The 25,017-nt window shown below is 46.5% G+C and overlaps 1 protein-coding gene across 2 annotated transcripts in view; it reads right to left on the bottom strand.

Annotated features, from left to right (window-relative positions):
- The window catches only part of LOC119461140 (cytochrome P450 3A29), a 278,911-nt gene that overhangs the window by 253,102 nt on the left and 792 nt on the right, over positions 1 to 25,017 (bottom strand). The window lies entirely within an intron of this gene.

Raw genomic sequence — 25,017 nt, 5'->3', positions numbered from 1 at the left:
TTAACTTCCCTGCCGTCTATCTTTCTTTCCTCATCCTCCTTCTCTCTCCCGTTTCACTAATTTCTCGGAAACTTGAGTGCACAATTACGCACTAAAATTATGGCGAATGGGAACGACAGGGTTTATTCGCGTGGTTGCGCGGCAACTGTACTTTTTGTAGTTTATTATTGCTCGGTGGTGATATTGAAGCCAATCCTGGGCCTATGACTAAGGCACGGGACGAAAACCTAGGCTTTGTGTATGCAGCAGTTGAACGCCTGGAGGGTAACAATTACTTAACTCCTAGAATCAGTGAACAAAAGTTTTTCTCGTTCATATAACCTTACAATACGACTTCGCTGGAAGCCCTGATTCGGCGAGTCGTGCAACTGGAATCTAAATCGGAATCGGCGGTTTCTCGAGGGCTTCCCACGAACATTGACAAGAACATTGGTAAGATGCAGAGCAAGCTAGATGCACTACAATCCAAGGTTGAAACTGCGTCTGCCACACAACCGGAAGCAAGCAGTGTAAACATTTTTAAAAATTCAGGACAAAATTGGTGACCTTGAAAACCGATCTCGGTGAACTAATGTACGAATTTACAGTATGCCGGACACAGAAAAAAGTGAATAGTGGGAAGCTTCCAAACGACTTGCAGTCGTGTTTTGTACTAACCACCTGGAAGTATTAGTTTCCTGTGTTTCCAAAACACATCGGTTGGGCCGCTTCGCACCGGGAACTAGAGCACTGAACGGGCCGATTTTTGCGGCCCGGGCCCGTTTTTACATTGGGCGGCCCGCCCGAGCCCGATCAAAACTTTTATGGCGAGACCCGGGCCCGGCCCGGGCCCGGAAATAATCTACGTTACCCGCCCGGCCCGGCCCGCCACCCCTTTACCTTAAGCCCGAGCCCGGCCCGAGCCCGACTCGAAACCGGCCCGAACCCGGCCCGAGACCGAAAAATACATGTTTTTCAGAGTTTAGAAGCTCGAGAATAACTCGCAGAAAGCCCGAGCCCGGCCCGGGCCCGCGTCAAAAAACCTGAGCCCGGCCCGGGCCCGGGTCAAAAAGCACACGCCATGCCCGAGCCCGGCCCGAGCCCGTGAAAAAACTCCTCTACCCGGCCCGGCCCGGCCCACGGGCCGGGCCGGGCCCGGGCTTTCGGGTAAGCCCGAGCCCGTGCAGTGCTCTACCGGGAACTGCAGTGAGGCCCATAATAGCTAAATTTTACAATGACAAAGTAAAGTTCGTGCTAAACCGTGGGTATAAACTGAAAACACACACACACACACACACACACACACAAATTTTGGCATGTTGCGTCATTATTCGGAATCAGTACGAGATAAAAGACGAAAGCAGTGGCAGTTTTCAAAAACGATAAAGAAAGGTGGTGACCGTGTTCGCCTAGTTTTTAAAGAGCTCTTGGTTAACAGACTCATGGACTCACCCCTGTATCAACGCTTTATTTAGCCCGATGCAACCAGCCAGTCCCCATGCATGCCTGTCTCCGTGAGCATACAAAACATGTTCAGCCCTCGTAATCGTCGTTATCATCAATATCAACACCTTAACCGTATGCCTCTCGAGGCAACAAGTGCGATTCAGTACTATACAAAAAGTGAGATTCGCAAGCAGTGGTTGTTTCCGCAAGCTGTCGCCGCAGGCCTCGCACTACGCGAGAAACTGCTCCACAGACGTTTTCTCGTGGGCCATGCATGCGCTAAAGCGGCTGCGTAAAGCTTTCGATAACACCCGGCGGACAACGCAAGAGCTGCGTAGTAAGTTACGCGTACGTGTTACGCTAGAGCTATCGCATCGCAAGATCGTCCGAGGAAACAAACACGCTATAAGATATATAGGACACGCGCTTGACATTCACCGCTTTCGTTGCAGAGTTGATTGTGCGCCATTCTCCATGTAACCGCAAAAAGCTCTCCATCATATCAAGAGGAAAAAACAACAACAACAACAACGCCTCGGGAGGTTAACACATGCCAAAAGCTGGTTCAGCACGTACGCGCCGGCGCTTTAGCGTGAGGGTTATAATGATGCCTCGGTCCTCCGGGCGTATTTGTGTCTAGCGCATACAGCGAAACACCACCATCATCTGCGACGTTTGTTTCACGGCACGGCTTCGGAATTGCTTCACTGTACGTCTCACCTAACGACGTTCCCACCGACTCGTATACAAGTGCGAGTCTCTTGAGAAATCGGGGCATGTTGTCTTCCTTTTTTTTTTTTTTCTCCGCCGAGGTTACGTGTTTCAGCAATCCCTCGGCCGGAAGCCCCTATATTCGGAACGACTCGGGAAAAAGGACAAAACGTACAAGCATAGGTCATCGTTGCGACATCCCCACAAAGCGAGCACAACCCTCTGAGGGCTGGAAGCACCTGGTTTCCAATACGCGTTAGCCCTTGTTGCCCATAGCTACAAAAGTGTTGCCGCGAGCGGCGATTCGTATATAAATATATAATACGCAGTCCTCGCACGCACGCCGGATATACCACGCAGGCGCGGCTATAGTTATAGACGTAATCGCGATCGCGAGCGTCTGCTATGTTATACGGCACGTTCGCACGAAGGTTCTTGCGTATGTTACGAAGATCTCTCTCTCTCCTTTCTCTCTCGCATACGCCCCGAAGCAGTGCGTGTCGTCAAGGGCGAAAAACAAAAACGAGGTCCGGCGTCGCACCACGTACGCGTCGCGAATATACGCTTCGGCGTCCGGAGCTCACGTAGACCGGAGAACCAACCCCCGTTGGCGCATCCCGTAGCGGTATATGCTACATCCATGTAATGCGACAGCATGGTACATTATACAGCGCACCTTGCCTTCAGTCCTATGCTAAACTAACTGTAGGAAGCATTGCTTAACATATTCGACCGTGATGTGAAGTCGAATGCATCCGGTACTGCATGCGAGTGGTATTAAGCATATTCTTGCAGTCCGTTTTCGCGAACCTCGACACCAATTTGGTACGAACCGTTGTGTCGTTACAGAAGCGAAAATTATACCCGTGAAGTGCATTTCGAATATCGCGAGTCGAGATAAATATCTTGGATCTAGCATCAACGTGCCAACCTGCCACCCAATATTACACCTCCATATCTGTGTTCAAAGAAAGAAGCGTGGTTTCTACGACAAGGAACACGAACCCATGGTCAATATTATACTTTGTCTACGTACGTGGATATCCCGCCTCCTGAGTTTAACATAGGTATTTAAACCATTCATTTTCTTTCCACGTTCCTAACATGTTAGTCGGCAATTATGAATAGATATGAAAGTGATTATATCCCTCGACTTTCTCCGGACCATAGCAGTAAAATCAGGTAGCGACACCATGACAGTAAAGGAAGTAGCGGAGGAAGATAGTGTTGATGGCAGTTGGAAGGAATGCGGAGCCTATCAGCTGCCTCTACGAAACACGCAATATCGCGTTCGACTCCGAACTAATGGAAAACCGAACGCGAGTCTGCCGCAGGCCAACACAGAAATTAACTCACGAGCGTGCTTTCAGCCGTTTCAAGTTTGACAGTGTAAGGGCCGCGCAACGAGCCAACAAATAATGGCAGGCACGTTAAAAGACGGGAAGACATTAGTATGAATTATAGAGTAAACGAGTGTATCTGATATTATACGCTATAGTTGAGATTAATAGGAAGGAATTCAGTTGGGCAGGCTATATAATACGTGGGGCAGGTAACTCGTGGTCTATATTAGTGTTATAGAATGGGTGCCAAGAGAAAGTCTTGACGCATATGAGGATAGCAGAGGATTAATTAAGGGGTGAGATGAAAGTGAGAAATTTGAAGGCATATAGAGTGTAGTCGACGGGCGCAAGGCAGAAGAGTAATTGTCTAGTTGGGAGAGGCCATCGTTCTTTAGTGGACGTGAATGATGATTATTCCATACAACTCTTTTAACCCTTTGTCAACAAGCGTTGCCTGTACGGGCAACTTTTCTTTCTTGCCGAGTTTTGTCTTGGGTTGCAGCCGAAAGCCCATAGCAAGACAAAACTCAGCAAGAAAAAAGATTTTCTGGTATGTTGCCTATACCACAACATTACAGGCAGCATCGAGCGAAGAGCAGTGGGAGGATTGACTGACATGTGCGGACCTTGAGGACCAGCAAGCAAGCTGGCCGCGCAGGTCCACGACTTTTAGATAAGAACACTGGGAGAACCATCTGGAACAAGAAGAAGAAAAATACCAACTAGAAGACTAGAGGTCGTGGCTTCTAGACTAGGAAGGCCGCCCACCTCGGGTGAAGAACAGCCGAGTAAAATTATTGAATAAAGTTTGTTCTCTCTCTGTTACCAAGTTCTTATATCGAGTACCAAATTTCTGGCATGTTCTCAACATGTTATCACCCAGAACTGAATGACAGGCAGCAAGTGGGATTTGTTGATTTAGATCAGGAACGCAGGATGAGAGGGGGGGGGGGGGGGGGGGGGGGGGGGGGGGGACGCCTTGGCACGCAATCGATTTGTTTTGAAACAAGCGCGGTCAGAGGTGACAGACCGATGCAGGATCTCCGGATGCAGCGTTATCACATATGCAATTTAAATCAAACGAAATGTACACATATAGTTAACATATGATGAGAATTGTCTAAAAATTTGAAACGAAGCCATAGGTTTTCGTCGCCATAGCCACGTCGTTTTCTGCCTGGTGTTTCCCCTCTGCTGTCGAAAAGGTTTCCGCAATTTTTTTTTCTTTTCTGTATGCTTATTATCGATGTGTATTGCACATTTAGGAAGGAAGTAAACTTAATTTTCAGGTATTTATATGTCATGTTCATAAGAGTTTAACCCTTCATGACTAGAAAGATTTATACAGCCACTATTTCTTTCTACCGTTCCTGTGTTTCCGGTCCAAGCTTCAGCTTGTGCTGTGCTAAGCACGAAACGCTCCCCTTCTGCGGAGACGAGCTGTGTAGACCCAGTGTCGTTATGCGCAGCGACATGAAACGTTGCTATAAGCTTCTCATTCGACTCATCGTGGAGAGAGAGAGAGAGAAATAGAAGACAGGAAAGGTAGGGAGGTGAAATATTGCGCTAAACAAACGGGGATGAAGAAAGGTATACACAAGGAAGAGCGCTTTCCAACAACTTGTCTTATTTTTTGCGGAGCATCAGACTTAAATACCATACAGATCTGCACAAAACATTTCAGGATTCCATCTAGGCGCACACTCCGACCACGTGAATTGCCTGGAAATTATTGACACGAGGAAAGTATCCACATCTCTTTATAACACAGCAATGGAAGGGTGACTCACCTAAGTGACTCACCAATTCATATTAGGCAGGCTCGCAGTGATGCCTCTCATTCGATTTCCGCAGTATTTCCGTTACTGTAATATAACTGTCGCGATTCGTATCAACTAAAAGGAGTTACAATCCATCACTGTACGGCTAGTCGGTAACCATTCTTTTTATTTCTTTTTTTTTTCATTTAAGAAATTAGGTAGGCCAACTGCGCACTTTCAGCCGGCGTCGAAGCCGCTGCACAGTAAAACCAGGTGGTCTTCAAATGTGCAGTGAGAACGATTGTGCACACTTCACCGGAAGGGTCCACAGCGCCGGTGTGCGACGTTCAAAATATCAAAGAAATACCTTGAGACTGTATACGTCCACACCCCTCCTGCACCCAGACGAATGTTCTCCCTGCGATACGAACACCGGGCGACAACCCCCGCGCTATCAGAATACCATGTGCCCTTCATCGCCCGCGTGTCCAGGATCTAACGTGTTATTTCTTTTCTTTTCTTTTTTTGTTTTTTACCGGTCACGCGATCGATGCGCACTGGCGTAAAGATGAAATACAATGAAAGGCAGTTCACTTTTACTCAAAACAAGTAGACGGCTTTGTGACCCTACTTCTAGGGATTAAAAAAAAACCCACAAAACAACCAACAGAGATTCCCGACGTTCTTGAACCGAACCCAAAGCCATAATTAGGCCGTGAGACAGCATCCTGATGTACGCAGCCCCACCGGGAAGTTCAAAGTAATTCTCCCTCTTGTAGAATAGCCTTTCCAAATTAAAACAAACAAACAAAAATATATGGAGAGATACACAATACAAAGAAGTGCATTATGTGCGGCCGAACATCGTCCTCAAGCAATTCAAAAGTGTCAGGCTACGAGCGACACGTGCATATCCGTGCGGGACCGCATTACGGTAAGCGAAAACCTTAATAGAGCGTAACGGGAACCCTCCTTTGACGCGCTTGAATGGAACGCCAGTGGGTTTTGAAAGAAAGAAGAAAGAAAGAAAAAGAAAACAAAGCATTTCGTTCGGCGAAGTAAATCAGCAGACAAAATTGTCATGGAACACGGCACGACAATTGAGAACAGTTATTCTCTCGGTCCTCGCTGGATGCGGGCCCACTAACGACGTGGTCCGACCGTTCCAGGAGACCGTAACCCGACCAGCACGCGCGCACAACCGCTCACAATAGCTGCAGAGCTCTCGAGAACACCGTAGCAACAGAGAGGCAAGGTCACCGGCCGTTTAAACTCATTACAGCGAGCCATTGTTCCAGTAATGCGTTGAGCCTCTACAGACCGCCTGTCTCAATCCTGTATTGCCGTGAACCTTCTAACATTTTGTTTCTCTTCTTTTGTGTTATCGGCGTGGGAAGTTCCTCGTTTTCGCATCGCGTGCTATACGAAGATAATCCTGCGGCGTACTTGCCCAAGCATAACGCGCGGGTGCTTATTCAGATAATGCTTTGCGCAGGTCTGCATCCAATATATAAAGGGTACCCCTGGCGTCAGCTTTATGGCTGCTTTTCGTTTTTTTTTTTTTCGTTACATTTATGTTTTTTTCATTTTACCGCACGTATTGTTTGCACGTCTGAGCACGTGCCTTATTGAATTTAATGTATGGTACATTTGTTTTCGTGTCCTATGTACACCTTTGCGTGGGAGACGACGCACACGTCGTCATGTTGTCGTGGAGGTTTTACTTTTTGACGTGACATCACATCAGGGCTCTAAGTTTTAAAGTTGGCAGCATTAACAGAAAAAAAAAAGCAGTTGGTTTGACGCCTCAAAGCAATTAGTAAAATTATAACGAGTCTTCTCAGTTGTCATTCTTGCCATCGATTGCTATCTCGCAGGAAGCCACATGCCCTCGTTATCAATTGGGGGGGGGGGGGGGGGGGCTACGGCGGCGCTGTGATGATTAGATGCGAGAATAATCGAAGGAAACGAATCCTTACAAAATCCACTCTCGGGGCTATAGAAACGCCCCAATGATGAGCTTCGGCTGATTCACTTAAATTAATCGGCTGAAGCTGGAGCAGCAGGGGTGAGCAAATATTCTAACCTTAATTATTATTATACATTTTTCACTTTTTTCAGGCAATACACCACATTGCCTACGAGCCAGTCAATACTGAAGATGAAATTAGTCTCCTGAGTGGGCCTTGGTCTCACAGGGTGAAACAGCATCAGTGACTTTTGAAAGGCTAAAAAAGACCAGCAATCCCGTGCACATATCATTGATGCGTATTAGTCACACGAACGCATGACAACAAGTACATATATATGGACTCTTAGCGATGGTAAATGAAGTACCAAGAAATAAAAAAAAATCCTTTGTATAAAATAGGCGCAAGAAAAAATAAAGAATAAAACAGTAGAACAGATTAAACAGGTAATAATCTTTAAAATCAAGATTAAAAATTAAAAATTATTTATAAAAACCACGGTGCACGCTTGAAACTATTTATAGTCTAGGAATTTTAGACCTTTAGGATACAGAACCTAATACTGACGAAGTCGATCAGATCTTCCAATCGAACAGCTGGTCATCATTTGTAAATACGAATATTTTTCGAGTAGTTTTTTAGTATTTTAAACCGTCACGTGAGAGCGATCGAGCATAAAGTTGGAGCAAGAATGCGATGAATGTTATCCCGGCGGCCATCGTACACATAAAACACGAAAAGTTAAATAGTAGAGTACATGTTAAACATCACTCAGGTAGTCAGATTTTACCGGCTAAACCACTCTATACGAGTATATGCACTCACCAAAGAGTTCGAACAAACTGCTTATTTATTCCTAATGCTCTACACGAGCTTTTAATAAACAACGCTTCATAATTCGCAATGTATTGGCCGAACCTTGCTAGCGTTATGAATATACTAGGATGTGAACATAGTTTTATATTAATGGCGAAAATGACTGTTCATTATTTGAAAACTATTCGAAAAGGTCTGTATATTTTATTCAATTCGATTCGCATCAGGTGCTATTCGATTCGTATTCGATTCGGCCTCAGAAATAATTGTTGTCATCCCCCAATTAATTTTAAGCACCCGGTGATTTTCGATGTACATACACAGCATGGTGCACAAAGTGTTTTTTGGCATTCCACCCGCATCGGAATGCAGCCGCTGCAGGAATCTAACGGAGACCTCGAACTCAGTAGCAGAACAGCCCAGCCGCGGAAACGCTGCATGCAATTATTGCCACGTAGTTATCGAAAGCAATCCGTACGACTCATTTGGATGTAAGGTGACCCTGTCACTCTTACTCCTGACTCCTGAATCTCTCTTTCTCCTACGAAAATATGTGCCATGTGGTACCTAGCATCACTGATTTACACGGTACCTAAGACGTTAGCACTTCCTCGACAGGCCAGGTGCTCAGTGAGTCCGCATGCGATGACACAATCGGATCGCTTTCTTTGGAGTACAGGTTCGTCGGCGCATTTTTTTCGGATGTTATGACCCTCATTAATAAGCGTTTCGCAAGTTTGCAAGCCCACTAATGAACAAGATGACTAAGAGAGAGATCGGATCTACAATGTGCTTAGTTGAACTTTCTGTTAGCGATCCGTCAGCGCGTTCCGACGTTCGTTTGCATTTTTCCGACTAAGCTAGACGCTGACTAAACGCGAAGAAGTTGCCAGCATCAGCCACGATGCCAAAAGCTCCTACAGACACACCTAGTTCAGGAAGCGCGAAAGGTGGAAAGAGAGAAGGTAAGACACTAAATTTAAGCTTGGGCGCTTCTCGGCAAACTGCAAGAACGCGAGTAATTCAGAGGGTAGTACTTAGGATAAAGAGTTCTCGGATGATAGTTCAAGCGACGGCCTTGCCGGCAGAGGGCGCATGCAAATAGTGCCGATTCTGATGCCGGACGCGCGAGTGACCGTTAAGCTGGTTGCATAACTTAAGCACGCGCGGCGACAAAAAAGGCCGACGACGGGGACTCCCTTGCTTCTGTGGCAGCCTTCGGTGTTATCTCCACTGCGTCGTCGTGTGTCGCCTTATCCGACTCGCTACAGCGCCTACCGCTGCCTCGCCCGGCCTTGCGCAGCTTGTTTTGCGCTCGCACAAGGCCGTCGCCTAGCAGTTAACACCCCTCCGCGCTACGTCACTGGCGGCCTGCGAGTCGCACATGGCCGGAACCGACCGCTCCCGCTTACATATGTCGCATGCTTCTGATTTCAGTCGGCGCGATAAACCTCGTCGCCGTGTATGAGCGTTTCGTGTCGACGCCTACCCTTCTCTTGCTGACCCACAGCGGTGGCCGAGTGGCTATGGCACTCTGCTGATGAACACGAGGTCGTAGGGTTCACTACCCGCACGCCGAGGCCGTATTCCGATAGAGCGGGATGCAGGAACGATCGTGTGCTTAGGTGTGCGGGCCCGTTCGAGAGTCGCAGAAGGTGAAAAAGTAACCCACAGCTGTCCAACATACAGCGGCTCCCCTATGAACACCATGGCTGCGTTGGGATACTTTTTCTTTTCATTTATTTATTGATATCAAAATAAAATGAAGAGATTTAGTCATCTACCGGTACTCCTAGCTTTTCACGTAACAGTAATAATTATTACTATATGATAAAGAAGAAGTAAAACATAATAAAAGAAGCAACGTCTCAGTTTCAGAAAATCTAGAACGGTGTTAGAAAAGAGTAAATGAATTCGCCCACACATAGCCCTAGACGCGTTGGAACATACAAAGACAAAAGCCGATGACAGGTTGCACCACACACTATAGTGAGTCCCGATACACAATCATTTCCCATGCGTCAATCTCAATGTTAGTGCTGTTTGGGAATTAGTTTGTTAGCGAAGATGCCGCATTGAAGCTGTGTACTTCAGTTTTTTCGTACCGAAAACACGCCTGCATGACTGAGACTCCCTATCATTGGCTGTCGTCTCCATCACTGATCCTTTAGTCTTCAAGTCCAATGTTAATGATTATATGTCATTCCTAACTTCTCCTAGCGATAAACCATTCTTGTTGCGCATAACCGACTCCTCACAGCGTCGTCTCAACGGCTGTGATAGTGAATAACTGAAACGTCGTGAAGAGTTCTCCGTTTCAGGAATCATTTCTCTCACGTTAGATACTCTCTCGACAGAAAACGCCGCAGAGTAGGGTGAGGCCGGGCTTCCTGTCACGCCTGAAGCCGACCCACGTACACCACTGGAAATGACGCAACCACGCCTCCAAGGAGGTCTCAACGGTCCTGAATGTCAAAGCTATCTGGAGTGAGAGGCAATAAGGTTACTGGCAAGGTGCCTATCAGTCTCGGTCAGCAAAACAGCTGTGACGTCATTTCGCGTCCTCGCGAATCACGCTATCGTCGCGCGCATTAACCTAAACTTAGCCTTGCCGAGTCATTCAAACGTCCCGCATACCATACGCTGAGGAGACCTTTCCATTCATCAGACAACGGCTGTGGAATACAAGTAAAGAATATCTTTATGAATGGTGTGTCGTTTCAAAATCAACACACAGGCTATGAGGAACGCCGTAGTGGGGGAAGAGGCGGTTATCACAATTAACATAAAACGATGTTCACATCCTATTATATTCTTATAGTTAGCAAGTTTCTGTCATTACATACTACACGTTATGAAGTATAACTTACTAAAAGCACAAATTGAGCATTGGGAGCAAACAAGTCGCTTCTTCGCATGCACAGGACTCTTCAGAGAGCGCGAATGATCGCTGTATAGCCTGCAAAATACGGCTACCTAAGCGCCGTCGCCTGCTTCACTATGCAAGTTCTGATGCTTTAGGTCTATGCGATTCTCGTGGGTTTCAAAATAAGCCGTACTATTGCTCCCATTTCTTGTTTAAGTGGGTGCAGTTGACGGTTCCGAAATGTTCGAAAAGTATTCGAGAAATATTCGCATTTACGAATAGTGACTATTCGATTCGAAGACCGCGCATCGAATAGGACACTATTCGATTCGTTATTCGAAAGGTTCGAATGTATCGAATATTCGCACACCCCTAAAATTTTTAGCGACAAAGCGAGGAGCATGCGAAAGAAAACGCGTTACGCTGTAGTACAGGACATTGTTTTCATTTTCTGTTTTTTTTTTATCTTCTAGTATTTAATCTGCTTAGTAAAGTAGTACAATGAAAAGCGCAGTGAGATCGGCTACAAGTTCGCCAGGCGACTCGTGGATCATTAGAATGCGGCATTTGATCGCAATGTTCTTAGCGATCAAGACGCCCGAGTTTGTATCCCCTTGGCCGTTAGTTTCCTATGCACACGTGGCGTGCCTCCCTATATAGAAGAGAAGAAAAAAAACGCACGATCGAGCTCCAGTGTTTTCCTGGACGAGCGCCCATCGCTCGTGCTACGTGCTCGCGGGCACGACCGGACAGAGTGAGGCAGGAATATGCCGCCGCAAACAACGCGAGGTGCGAAGTGATAGCGCTAAATGGAGTCAAGCAGCCAGATAAGTACCAAATAGAGCTCCACGAGGAGGGATTCGGGCTGATATAACGGAGGGGGGGGGGGGGGGGGGTGCACCGTTTAAACCGACGTTAGAATGCAAGAAATGCAATGGAACTATATTTTCTGTAGACAGACATTATTGGAACCACAAGCGGCTATAATTATCTTTGCCAGTGCGCGTGCATATTCACAAAGTATAGTTGGTACGCTCAAGCGGTTCGTAAAAACACGGAAACTCCCTCCGGCCGATCCGTCGCAAAAGTTTATTAGCAGACTATAGAGGAAAGCCTGCAGATGTTTTGCTACAGTCTATATAGAATGTCCATCGACAACATGTTTATTATCACACCAAACGTTTCCTTGACTACTACCCATATAGTTTGCACGAACAACGCTTTAAGAAACACCACATGCACAAGTAGACAAAAGCAAATAGACCGGTTAAGGGGCCCCTTCCCATGTCACATAGCAAAGTTTGGTTATACGCCGGAGGTTGTTACGTGCCATACCGGATGAGGGGCTTCAAGTTCCATGCAGTCATGTGTTGTGTTATGTAGCTATGTACATACGCCAGCCATGCGTGTTTTCGGACTTTTGTGTATACCTTCGCTTGTTTGCGGGACAACCTGTGTCACAGAGTGTCCTTTTACTCTCTTTATGTGCCTTTATTATTATTATTATTATTATTATTATTATTATTATTATTATTATTATTATTATTATTATTATTATTATTATTATTACTAAATGCGTGTGCAGTAAAGGTTGGTATCGAGGGTGATGCCCACTACTACTCTTCTCTCTTGTGCAAACAGTACTTATAGAAGATTGACCAGCAAAAACAAACAAACGAGAAGAGTACGTAACACAGATAGGCCAGCTATAGCAGACACACAAAAAAAACATGTGGTTGATCCCTCTTATATAGGAATCGGTATAGAACACGAAAGTGAAACGTGTCTTCACAGAAGTAGTGTAATGTTTATTGCACATTGATATATAATGTCTATTGGTGTTTTGTGGCTAAAGCGCCCTTAGGCGTTGATGCACCCACGCTGACGCCTGGTGGCACGTCTCCTCCATCACGACTACCAACGTCGATGACCATGAGCAACCGTCGTGCATATGGAAGCTGCACTACGCTGCACACGCTAGCACAACGCGAAAGACGAAGCACGTAACTGACACACTAATACAACGCGCAAGACAAAGCACGTAACTGAATCGTCACCGAGTCAAATCAGCGCGTACAGCGCGTCGTAATTGCAGCCTCCGCGATCAACTTCAGAAACATTTTCAGAGCTAATTGCGGAGGCCACGCTCCGCTGTGCTGAGTACGGTGAACGCCACCTAGGTGGCGTTGGTAGTGCTTCTTGATGCCAGCGTCCCTTCGAATACTGGCATCGAGGCGTCGTAGTGCTGAGACCACCGAAGCGTTCACTGTCGGTGCGCGTTAGTGTCATAATGCAGTACTTCTCTTTTCTGCTCGTAGGCGGCGGCACCGCCCCGAGCAAGAGCGCGGGTACACGGAGGAGTGTTAGATATATAAGGCGCGTCTGTGTAGCTCTCTGCAAATGCGTTTGTGGCGCAATGGGTTAAACGCTCGGCGATCTATCGTCGCGGACCGAGAGGTCGTGGGTTCGATTTCCAAATTGTGCATGTTTGTGGAACTTTTTCTTCTGGTTTCTTTCTTTGTATTATGTTCTATGACGTATTTCCGTGACGGAAATACGTCAGTGAAGTCTTGGTGGACCCCGGCATAAAACACTTTCGTGTTAAAAAAATACAATATCATCATAAAAGGGAAATATAGGTCAGGAAGCGCTAACGCAGAAATCACATAAGGTTCAAATTGGCGCGTGGTAGGTACACCCATGAGCAAAAGTATACGCACCAGGGATTTCGCGATAAGGCACATGCATGTAACTAGAAATTGAGCACTGCCGGCCAAACTCGGCATGGCAAACATTCAGTGCACTCCTTAATTTCACTTTGTCCGTCCAAATTCTTTTTTTTTTTTTTGGGGGGGGGGGGGTGAGCCTGTGGTCCGTATACTTTTGCTCACAGGTGTACATCACAACAGAAAACTTGCACAGCAAGTAATGTCATTTACGAATATAGAACAGTCAATTATAACTCACTTAAACTTCGAGCTAGCGCAGTCTACCAGACAATATTATACAAGCTTACACCATAACGAAGCCAAGATCAAGGGCACTTCTCAAAAACATTAAAAATGCCACGCATAACCACAGACCATAATTCGCACGTTCTACTAATTTTATGCAATTCTCGTCCCTTCCTAAAATTCTTTTAAGGCGCTGACTGCGCAATTTTGCACTTAGATTGTTGGGTATGGTCCCAATATCTTCCCCAATGAGAGTGGCTGTTCGTCCAAAGCACAAAAATTCGTCTCGTAATTTCTTTCTATGCCGAGAATGAATACTGCAGTGCAACCAAGATGTGTTCAATATCTTCTTCCAATTCCGAGCAAGAGCACACCACACTTTCGGCTCGTCCTATTCTATGTAAAAAAACACTTTGTTTACACTTTACCTAGAAGTTATCTGTGCATTACTGTTTCTAGAGAATGTCTAACTATTACCGGAATAGTGAACTGTGTTGTTGGGTCAATCTGAAATAAAACTGAGTTCCTACCACTGTTTTCAAACCAGCCCATCTCTCGATAATCGGACTGAAAGTTGACGTAAACTGCTGCGTGCATCGCTATGGCAGGCATCAGATAAGAGATGATGATGATTTCCTGTATGCCCCACGCGTGCTGAACTGTCTGCCTCTGTGTTGCCTGGAATGCCTCAGTGACTAGGAAACCACAGAAATAAAATTTCATGTTGTAAGTATGTCGCCTTTGTATATATCGTTGTACTTCATGTACTAGAGCATAATTTCATTTTTGTTCACGTTTGTAGAATTAATGCTCAATAAAGATGCTTGAGAGTCGCCCAGGATGACCAAATTGAGGGTGTGTGGTCGTGAGCATATGAAGGTCAAGGCAGACATTATGGCATAAAGTTCTGCATGGTGTGGCAGAGGTAGTGATGCTTGACAATTTAAACTATATCTTTTCTATCGTAGAGGGTATGCAGAATGCAGACGCTGAACTTTAAAATTTTGGCACGAGCCATCTGTGTAAACCTGAATGTAATCTCTGCAGGTATAATATAGATATGCCACAGTGTTAACTGTTTCGCAGCTATTTCCGGTAGATCACATTTACGGGAGATGCATTCCCGGTGCTTTGGTCGAAACTTATGGAATTTATAGCAGCCATGAATTTATACTCAGCTTCTGCTTGCCAAAACTATTCATGTGGGGCAATGCTGCTGCATTGTTGTATTGTCGCGGGTACATGTGCACCGTTTCTAATATTTAATCCCTGAAGAAGTAGGCGATGGACATGCTGCGTTGCAATTGAATTTCACGCAATAACCAGGAATGCTAGTGACATGAGTGGTACGACGTAAAGCATTTCGCCGCAGTTTCCCACATTTACGCAATGCCTGTACAAGACGTGTCCAAAGAAATTGCTGAGCTGTCTCTCTAATCTGATAAGCAAGCTAACGTTTCCAGTTTCTCTGCTCTGCAGATTTAATGTAGCCACGAGATGGACGCAGAAGAGTTTTACTACGTATATTAGATTAATATATAATAACTTTTCAAGCAAGCTTGTATTGCCTCGCAAGTGTCGGTGTTGGCGGCGGCGGCGGCGGCGGTGGTGGTGGTGGTGGTGGTGGTGGTGGTGTGACGCTAAAACCCTATCGAAAACCTGTCGGAGTCTCGTATCTCGTTCACTTGGTATATACCAGAATTGGCATGGAAGGGTACGAATGTATGACTAACATGACTGATAGGTCATGACATCAATAACATCACATGCTTGTCAGTTATACGTCCCGATTAACGATAATAAAATCACGTGTGGCGCATACCCGCTGCCCGCATTGGATATGCGGCTATGAGCCAGGGATAAGTGGGTATGAGCCAGGGACAAGAAAGAAAGAAAGAGAGAGAGAAAGTGGCTCATACCGGGGCCGCACATTTCAGCTCCGCTGGTTTGGTTTGTCACGGGGAGGGAAAGAGGAGGGAAATGGGGGGTTGGGGGCGCGCTCCACCGGGCTTCCCTCACCTCAGATCAGTTTCGGCGTCCTGGATGGGAAGGTCGCGCGTGGTGTGTTCCGCCGAGGAGCAGGTTGCGTTTGAGCAATGGAGCCGCAAACTCGCATTTTCTCGACAGGGGAAGGGCTGGTGACTTTCTTTTTATGGAAATAGCAGTTAGCCAGTATACAAAGTGATTACGCAATGTTATGCAGAAATACCTGCACACTGTGGCGTGATAGGAAATGAACAATCAGACGCTGAAGCTAAAATAGCTGTAAATAATGCGCCAGAAGTAAGCATCGCTGTTCTCACGAACAAACACGAATGCCCTGCTTCGGTGCGTTATGCGGAACTCTACACTTGAGTACTGGACCAACCCTGATCGACGACACAGGCGACTGCACAAATGGGACCCAGAAATGAAGTTCCGCATGCCTCATAAACTGAAGAGGAGCATAACAAGTATGTTACACCGGATTCGTCTTGGTGTTGCACTCACAAGGCGTTATACGTGTATCATCGGCTGCAGTGACACTGGTCCCAACTGCGATGACTGCGCAGTGCCAGAAACACTTGAGCACATATTTTGCTCATGCCCAGCGTATCCTCATTTCTACTATTCAACGAGTTACTAAAAGACCAATATCTGACGAGATTGTCTTAGGTCCTTGGCCTGACGCCAACAGCGCAGCTGTGGTCATCGTAGCGACTATAGCCTTCCTTCAAGCCACTGGACTCGATGCACGACTCTATAGTATGACCTCAACGTGATGGACATGTATATACGCACCTCCTAATCTGATCATCATTCGTGCGTCGGGTTAACCTCCCTGCCTTTCCTCTCCTCTATTTCTCTCTCTCTCTCTCTATCGCTCTTTTTATCCCCCCCCCCCCTTCGCCAGTGTAGAGTAGCAGGCCAGAGCAAACTAACGCTCAAGCCGACCTCTCTGTCTTTCTTCAAATAAACCTCCTCTCCTCTCTCTCTCTAATGATGAAAGCATGCCGAAGCCTCATGCGTCTTAGTTCTGTTCTGTGACAATGACTAAGGCTCACATACATTACGTAAGCAAGGCGTCAACACAATGCTTAGTGCACAAGTTTATATACTTCATGGCCTCGCACGAAGCTATGAGTGCAGTCGACATATTTAGTATACGAGCTGCAAGCGTCCAAAGCAAATACGTAGACTGCATAAAACGGCTTTTAGGCAACTTGAAAAGCGTTGCTTGTTTGTGGCAACACATTGTCCTAACATGATGCATTTGACGGAACTTGCAGCTTTCCCTTAACATATGCGTCATCTGTATTCTCATTGCGTATCTGTCGAGCGTAATGCAGTACAGTCCAGCCACAAAATATTACGTACCATGAAATCTGTGAAAAAGCTGAATATCTCCACAGCCTCACAACGCAGCCTGGTATTAGCATTTCGGGCCTCGACTAGAATATGCTAGCAACATTATCGTATACAGTTTTACTGGCTACTGCTTCAGGCTGCTCGGAAATTGAAGGTTTTCTGAGACCCCGAGTTACGTAAACGTATGTGGTTGACTGTACATGCCGGTATACATATAGATATACATATATATACATATATATATAGTATATATACAGATATATACAGATAATGAAAGTATATATACATATATAGTGTGTATGTGTGTATGTGTATGTGTGGTAGTGTGTGTGTATGTGTGTGTATGTGTGTGTGTATGTGTATGTATGTGTAGTGTATGTATGTAGTGTATGTGTGTATGGGTGTGGTGTGTGTAGTGCTGTGTGTGTGGTGTGTGTGTGTGTGTGTGTGTGTGTGTGTTGTGTGTGTGTGTGTGTTGTGTGTGTGTGTGTGTGTGTGTGTGGTGTGTGTGTGTGTGTGTGTGTGTGTGTGTGTGTGTGTGTGTGTGTGTGTGTGGTGGTGTGTGTGTGTGTGTGTGTGTGTGTGTGTGTGTGTGTGTGTGTGTGTGTGTGGTGTGTGTGTGTGTTTGATGTGCGTTACTGTATGTGAGATGTGACAGAAGTATGAAAATGTTGCAGAACAAGATGTGCATGCATTGAAATTTCCGATTTGCTGCGCTTTCGTAAGTCGTCATGTTGAAAGTTTACGATGAAGCACGCACGCATGCACGCATGAAAGAAACGAAACGATCTAAGCAACTAACGTCCCCCCCCCCTCCCCTCCAGATAATACCCTCAATCGAGTGCCTTTACGCGTATACAAAAAAAAAAAACGGAATTAATAAATTAATAAAAAGTGTGAAACAAAAACTGCTTATAAAACCTTCGACAGGGCAGCAAAACGTATACAAATGTCCCGCAGCAACACTGTCGCGGTGATCTCACATCCCAGAGATGTCTTTTCCCGGCACCGCTCTGTTCTATAGGCGATATGTCATGTACCGAGGCGGAAGCGTCGAAAGCTCGATTCCGTGCATCACTCACTCGCACGCGCAGCGGTGCCGCGTACATCCTGCGCCGGCCGGGGCTACGCAGAAGCAGCGTGCAACCATGCGAGGACATCGGGCTGCGTTCGCAGCTTCCGACGCTGGCGGCATTGACCGCAGGGTGCGATAAAGGCCGCGCGCCTGTAAAGAGGACGACGGCAACGGCAACGACCGCTACACTGTCACGCATGCCGTACAGCTTCTGCCAAAAAATTATCAGAGGGATAACTGTGGCATTGAAACCGCGTTCAGCTGCTATGGGAATGATGCATGGTTACTCGATATAACGAACACGGATATAACGAATAAACAGATATAACGAAGTAATTATAAAAGCTTTCTCACCAATATCAGTGTGTAGCGAATATATGCTTATAACAAATGTTGAATATAACGAAGGAATTTCGTGTCAGAGAAGACTTCGTTGTAGCGAGGTTTGTCTAATCTTTGAGCTTCTAACTTTAAACGTCCTTGCGGTGTTACCTATTACGATTTATCTTTATAAATTAAAAGATATATGCGTATTCTGCGGTTTTACGAGTCAAAAGTACGATCTCATTATGAGGCATGTCTTAATGGGGGATTCCTGATTAATTTTGACCACCCCAACCGAATTGCACCCGCCGCGGCCGGAATCGAACCCACGACTTCAAGCTCGGCAGCTCGAGGTCGTGGGTTCATAGCCATAACGACTAAGCTACCACGGCGGGTCTTTCTAAGGTTTCCAGTGATCATAGTTCATTTTATTTTATTTCTAATCGCATGAATGTACTACATGTTAACGTTCAGACGCATATAATAAATGCGAATCGTTGAAGTTATAACGCAATGTTTTGTTGAAAGTGATCCATTTGCAATGTAAGGAAGGCGCCCGGAGGTGGCAGAACGAGGTTTGGTCAACTGTGGACAAATCTAGACAATCAGTCTCGACAAAGTCAGATTTGGACAATACCCATCATTCCTCGCGCTGGCACAACCACCCTATTTGTAGCTCCATCAGACAGTAGCGTCCTATTTCACTCCAGTAATATTGATAAGAAATTCTATGACGCAAAAAAAAATAAAAAAAATTGAAGGGGGCTATACCTCGCCTACCCGTAGCGGTTAAGGGAAGAAGGCTGGAACAACGGTATGGCGTCTTCGCGGACGGTGTTTCTGCGGCTCTGTGCCGTACGCACGCTGTTGCGAATGCCTTTTGTTTGTGCGTACCTGGCACCATTGCGGAAACCGTGTGTGGTCTTCCCTTGGCGGAATCTCTTCGTTTAGAGGTCAGGTGCGTTTGTGGCAGGAAAAGAAGGGCACAAAAATACTCCCTGCTAAGCGTCTGAAGAAAGAGAGAGTGATAAGAACTTTAGTGAGACGTTCCGTCGGCATGCGTATACGCCAAGTGTAAGAGACGAGATAGCACGCACAGACACACGCAAATGCACTTACACAAGTGCACGCTCGTGCATACTTATGGCTCGTGATTTGAATTAAGTGGAAATGCATCAAGCGAGGTGAGTGGCTTTAATTTTTAAACTCATTATCTGCCTTTAATTAAAGCAATTTTCTAAGAAGCTAACTGGTCATCTTCAGCGAAACGAAGCCGTAATCAGGAGTGATTCTGTCTTTTCCGATGTCCGCCGGCGCCAATAATGTGTCACATACACGCAAAAAAAAAGATTAACCTGTGACGCTCTACTATAGAATTAATGAACGTATTCGATGAAACAAATTGCGTAAGCATGATGGTAGAGGATCCTGAAGTCAGGACAAGTGAATCCGGCGGCATGGGGCCGTATTCTGAAACGTTCGCCTCGGCGAAATCAGCGTGCGCGCTGATTGGCTGGTTGGGCAAAATTGAATGACGTCGGGCTCAACCACCCAATCAGCTCATCCAATTTTGCTAAAACAGCCAATCAGCGCACGCCTGAAAGCGAAAAAAGAAATTTCGCCTAGGCGAACGTTTCAGAATACGGCCCAAGGTGGCATGGTGAAAAGTAAAATGCTGAGTGTCCCGAAAATAAAAGGAGTAAAGTAAATGTAAAGGAGAGCAGCTTCCGACCTAGATAAGGAGTAGCAAGCCCTGCTTAACTTCTTGTTTTTCAAGCCTTAGTAGCCGCTGCACCCATGAGGTGATACGCCACGAAATGCAAAAACGCCTGTGTGCTTGCGTTGTAGTACATGTTAAAGAACCCCAGGTGGTCAAAATTAATCCGGAGCCCTCCACTACGGCGTGCCTCATAGTCAGAACTGGTTTTGGCACGTAAAACCCCAGAAAGAAGAAGAAGAAGAAGAAGAAGAGGGGATACGCCGGTGGGGGTCGAATGTTTTCGCGTTCGAACTAAACGAGTTTTTCTTCCATAGGCGATGTGTGGTTATCACCGGTACATTCCAGTGCTTTCGAATTAATCGATATGTCGAATTAACCGAGGTCTAATTAACGAGAGTCGACCATATACGATTTCTAACGTGGCTGCAGTAAAGTCTAACGTGGCTGCAGTAAGACCGGGGTATGCTTTCTTCCGTTCATGGCAGCTCTTAGCGATAACTTCAATGCAGTGCTACAAAAAGTGAGGTGCAGGGTCCGTTAGTCACCGACCTAGGAGATATCAGTGTTTTTGAGTGGTCACATAAACAGGGATGTGCTGGCTGTTTTGGCCATCAGACACGCCCACTGCTATCGCTGTACATATGCCTGCGATTTTATTGCGCTCCGTTGATCTCATCTGTGTCTCTTTGGCCAACGTCAGATATCGCGAAGGTGCGTTTTACAATGCTTGACACAAGAGAGATAAACACTATTAATGAAAACGAAACATACACACTGCAAGCTTTTGTCTCTTCTTACGATATTGGTCCCGGGTCACTTAATGGCTTTGGTGTTGCGCTCCTATATAACCACGAGGTTGCGGGATCAAATCTCAGCCGCGGCGGCCACATTTCGATGGGGCGCAATGCAAAAACGCCCCTGCACTGGTTACCCGTTAAAGAAACCTAGGGGATTAAAATTATTCCGTAGTCTCCGACTACGGCGAGCCTCATAGTCAGATCGGGGTTCTGGCCCATAAAACCCTATAATATTAGGTTTCTTTTTTTTTTTTTTTTTTTTTTTGGGGGGGGGGGGGGGATGTGTCACTGGCAAGATGAAGGCATCAACATGACAAGGAAGTTCTAAATATGGGCGCTGCAATAAGCCAATAGACATATAACACACGCCGGGTGCATTCGATTCGCAGCCCAAATACGGGCAACACTTCGGCCCTAGCAACAGAGCCTGCGCACCACCGAAAAAGTGACGGGCGTGAGAGAAAGAGAGAGAGTGGCTTCGGAGGGGAAAGGAGAAGGAGGAGAAGACTCGACTCGGCACAGACGCTTGCTAGCAGGAGCGGGGCCCGTAGCACAGGCGAGAATAGTGAGCACGCAGAGCACGGCAGCACCGCCCGACGCAACACAACAAACCGGCCCGACTGTCTCGGCCGGAGCAGCAGCAGAAGCCAGCGTGCCGAACCGAGCGCTGCTTCGGTTGCTGCCGGTTCTCCCCTCCGCACGGGCTGCCGCGAGGGTTCAAGGACGGGCCTTCCTAGATGGGTGAGGGGATGCTGTCGGTAGTGGGAGCGCACCAATGCTTTGCGACCGAGCTGGCTTTGTGTGTACTGCCCGCCTGCAGGCTACGTTGCACTGTTCCGTTGCCTTACATACTGCTGCCTGCGGAGGGCTGCGCGAGCCCTTCCGAACTGCTGCCGCAGTTCCCCCCCGTGGCCAGCTGCAGGGTGCGTCGCTGGCCCCTTTGAAGCGACGGATTGTTGGCCCCCTACTGCTGTTAATCCTGCGGGGTCGTTTGCAGAGCGGATGCGCGTGTGCGAGCGAAATGAGTGTCGTAAAATTGAGCCCTATGTGGAGGTAAAAGAAGCACAGGGTGCAGTCGCATTGTTGGGCCACGGAAATGGCTTGTAGTAACGTGCAGTAGATTTTAGTGGGGAGAGTTTAAAGCACAAAACAAGGACACAAAGCCGTGCCTTTGAAATGCTTGAACTGAGCGTTGCTTGAGGAAGGCATAGGACTTTCTTTGAAGGGAGAAGTAAGAAGGAAGTAGCTTAAAAATTGATTTCTTGTTAAAAATAACAAAGAAAGAAAAGGGAAGAAGGAAGCGAGGAAGGGCAGATCGAATTAGATCGTTTTCTGGAGCTGTGCTACACAAGTACGCCACACTGCCTGCTTTGGACTCGTTCAGTTATCAAATCGAGCGGAACTCCTAAATTTTGCTTAGTTCTTGGATTTGTGTCTAGACATTAAGCTTCGTTCAGTGTTCGAGATCTCTCCTTAATTGGCATTCTCTTCGTACAGGTGGCTTACACTCGAAATCAAAAAAAAAAAAAAAAGACTGCGCGGAGTTCGGCAGTCGTGACCACTTTCTAGGATATATACCGCAGGTTTCTAACTAAATATACGTTAAATGCTGAAATAATTAAGATTCGGTAAATAAATTTACTGAGACAATTAATAGGCGGAAAATCATCGAAATAAAGGACACCAAGAACCAGGACAGGGAACAGGCAACAGCTCATCGTTGCTTGCATATGCTACTTAGAAGGACGCAAGCTGTGTAAGTTGGTAGCGATTCATGATCTTGAAGAGTAGGGTTGTACAACACACGAACGCAGTATTCTGTTGTACGCCTCGTTGCTCTCGCCTTCGTTCTTTATATGCCTGCCTTTTCAAACCGTGGTTCTTATTTTCGTATATCCCCGCCTACTGGGATACAGGCTACAAGACGGAACAAACAAGCAAGCCTGTATCTTTTTTTTTTCTTGAATAAATGTTTATTCCTCCCTTCTTGTAGAGTCCGCCACTATCGACCCCCCACCCCCAACCCCCCTTTTCGAAGATTAGCTTGAACAAGCAGGAGAACAAGCAAAGACAGAACTGCAGTCATGAAATACAACAGCTAGCACCCGACGTGCCGGTATTGAGATTTCGAACAAAAACAAAGTATAACGATCAGCCAGGCAGTCGATCCACCGTAAAAGTTCGTACGAAGGCGCATTTTGAAAGCTCCTCGAGTTAGCGCCGATAATGCGGTGACGTCTGCACTGCATTGGTTTCACTTCACGTCCACGCCATCCAACTCCAAAGGTTTCTTCTCTCTACGACCTGAATTATAAATTACCCTGCACTGCGCATAACTAACAAAATAAGAAAAACACCTTAGTTTCTTTTATTTTTTATCTCAGTCTCCTTCAAAAGCAACGCCCACGCCATCGAAGCGGAAAGCTTCGCTCCGCATCCGGCTTCCTTTTTTCAACCTCCGCGCCGACGCGAGCCCGCATTTTTGCGCACGTGCATCTGATATGGGCGGCAACTGCGGCACGGCTTCCAAGTAAGCCAGGTCGAAACCTTTCAAGAAATGCTGCAAGATATGACGTCACGAAGATACAGCGGCACTCGCGTCAGTCTTTGTGCAGGCAAAAGAGAGGTGTACGTATAATAGAGTGAGATAGGGCGACCTCTACAAGTACTTTCATTAATGCTGGAGCTGACCCATCCACAAGCCTGACATTTGCTTCAGGGGCCGTAATCGCAAATGCGGTTTGTCGTACAGTAAGATGTGTTTGGCCATTAGCCGGGCGTCGTCACTAATAATAGGTCAGGAATAACCTGCCCGTACGAACACTTACAGGGTACAGAACGTCTCTGAATACTGGTCAAGGGCCTGCATCATTACGAAGCAGTGAATTAAACTACGCCAAAGTAGAGGATGGTGATGGTGAATGGGAAGAAGTAAAAAGGAGAAAAAAGATTTCTTTCGGAGGCAACAACAACGGCACTTCTGTTACATCATTCTAGGTTTTACCCCAGGAGTTTTGCACCCCGCTTGGAGACCTTTACACTACTTCGGTTGACGTAGCCGTGACGTAGCAGTGAGGTAGCCAGGGAGGGGCACGCACGTGACCCCTCCCCCCTCCTCCCTCCGAAATTACATTGTTAGTATGCAGCCTGCTTAAGCCTCTATTGCACCTCCCTCATCATCACCGTCCCCAGTCAAATGCGTGTCCCTCCTCCCAACCTCGATAAAAAAATATATATTTGGCCAAGCCACTGGTCGCGCCATCAGCTCGCACGGGTATTAGAAGCGAACGTCGAACATTGCTGAACGTAATTTCGTGGACATCACAGAACCTGCCGACTACTTGTTGTAACCCTGCTGTCCCAATGAACTAATGGCCAACGGAAGAAACTAATCTGCAACACAAGCTTTTTTTTTTTGACACAGTCGCCTCACGTGGGGCCACATCTTGCAATGATCCATTTCATCTTCCTTTCTTATCTATCCTCCGTCACGCCGAATGGTCGATTCTGGAGATAACGGCGGTACGTCGTCGTCGAAGCGAATCCCGAAGGCCAAAGTAATGCCAAATGAACGTGGATCGTTACAAAATACAGCCTCCGGACATTCTCATTATCATTACGGGTCGATCGTGATACCAACGCGCGATATGCATCCTCGCGAAATGGCTTTTTTTTTCTTTACACACCGGCATAACCTTCCCGTAGCTACTAGTCGCCTTTAACAGCAAAGCACCCAGGAACGAAAGCAAGAGACACGCGGCAGCTTTCGTTTCCCCATATCCGCTCACGCCAAGAACGATAACTGCCGCGGACGATATCTATCCGAAAACCGAGTCTGGTTCCGTAAGTTAACGAAGAAAACACTATGCAATTAGGAAATCGCACGACGAAAGTCGTGCTCTACAACT

Source organism: Dermacentor silvarum, chromosome 8 (genome assembly GCF_013339745.2).
Source record: "Dermacentor silvarum isolate Dsil-2018 chromosome 8, BIME_Dsil_1.4, whole genome shotgun sequence".
Classification (NCBI taxonomy): Eukaryota; Metazoa; Arthropoda; class Arachnida; order Ixodida; family Ixodidae; genus Dermacentor; species Dermacentor silvarum.
The sequence above is the reverse complement of the archived record's forward strand: the minus strand, read 5'-3'. Positions and strand labels throughout refer to the sequence as shown.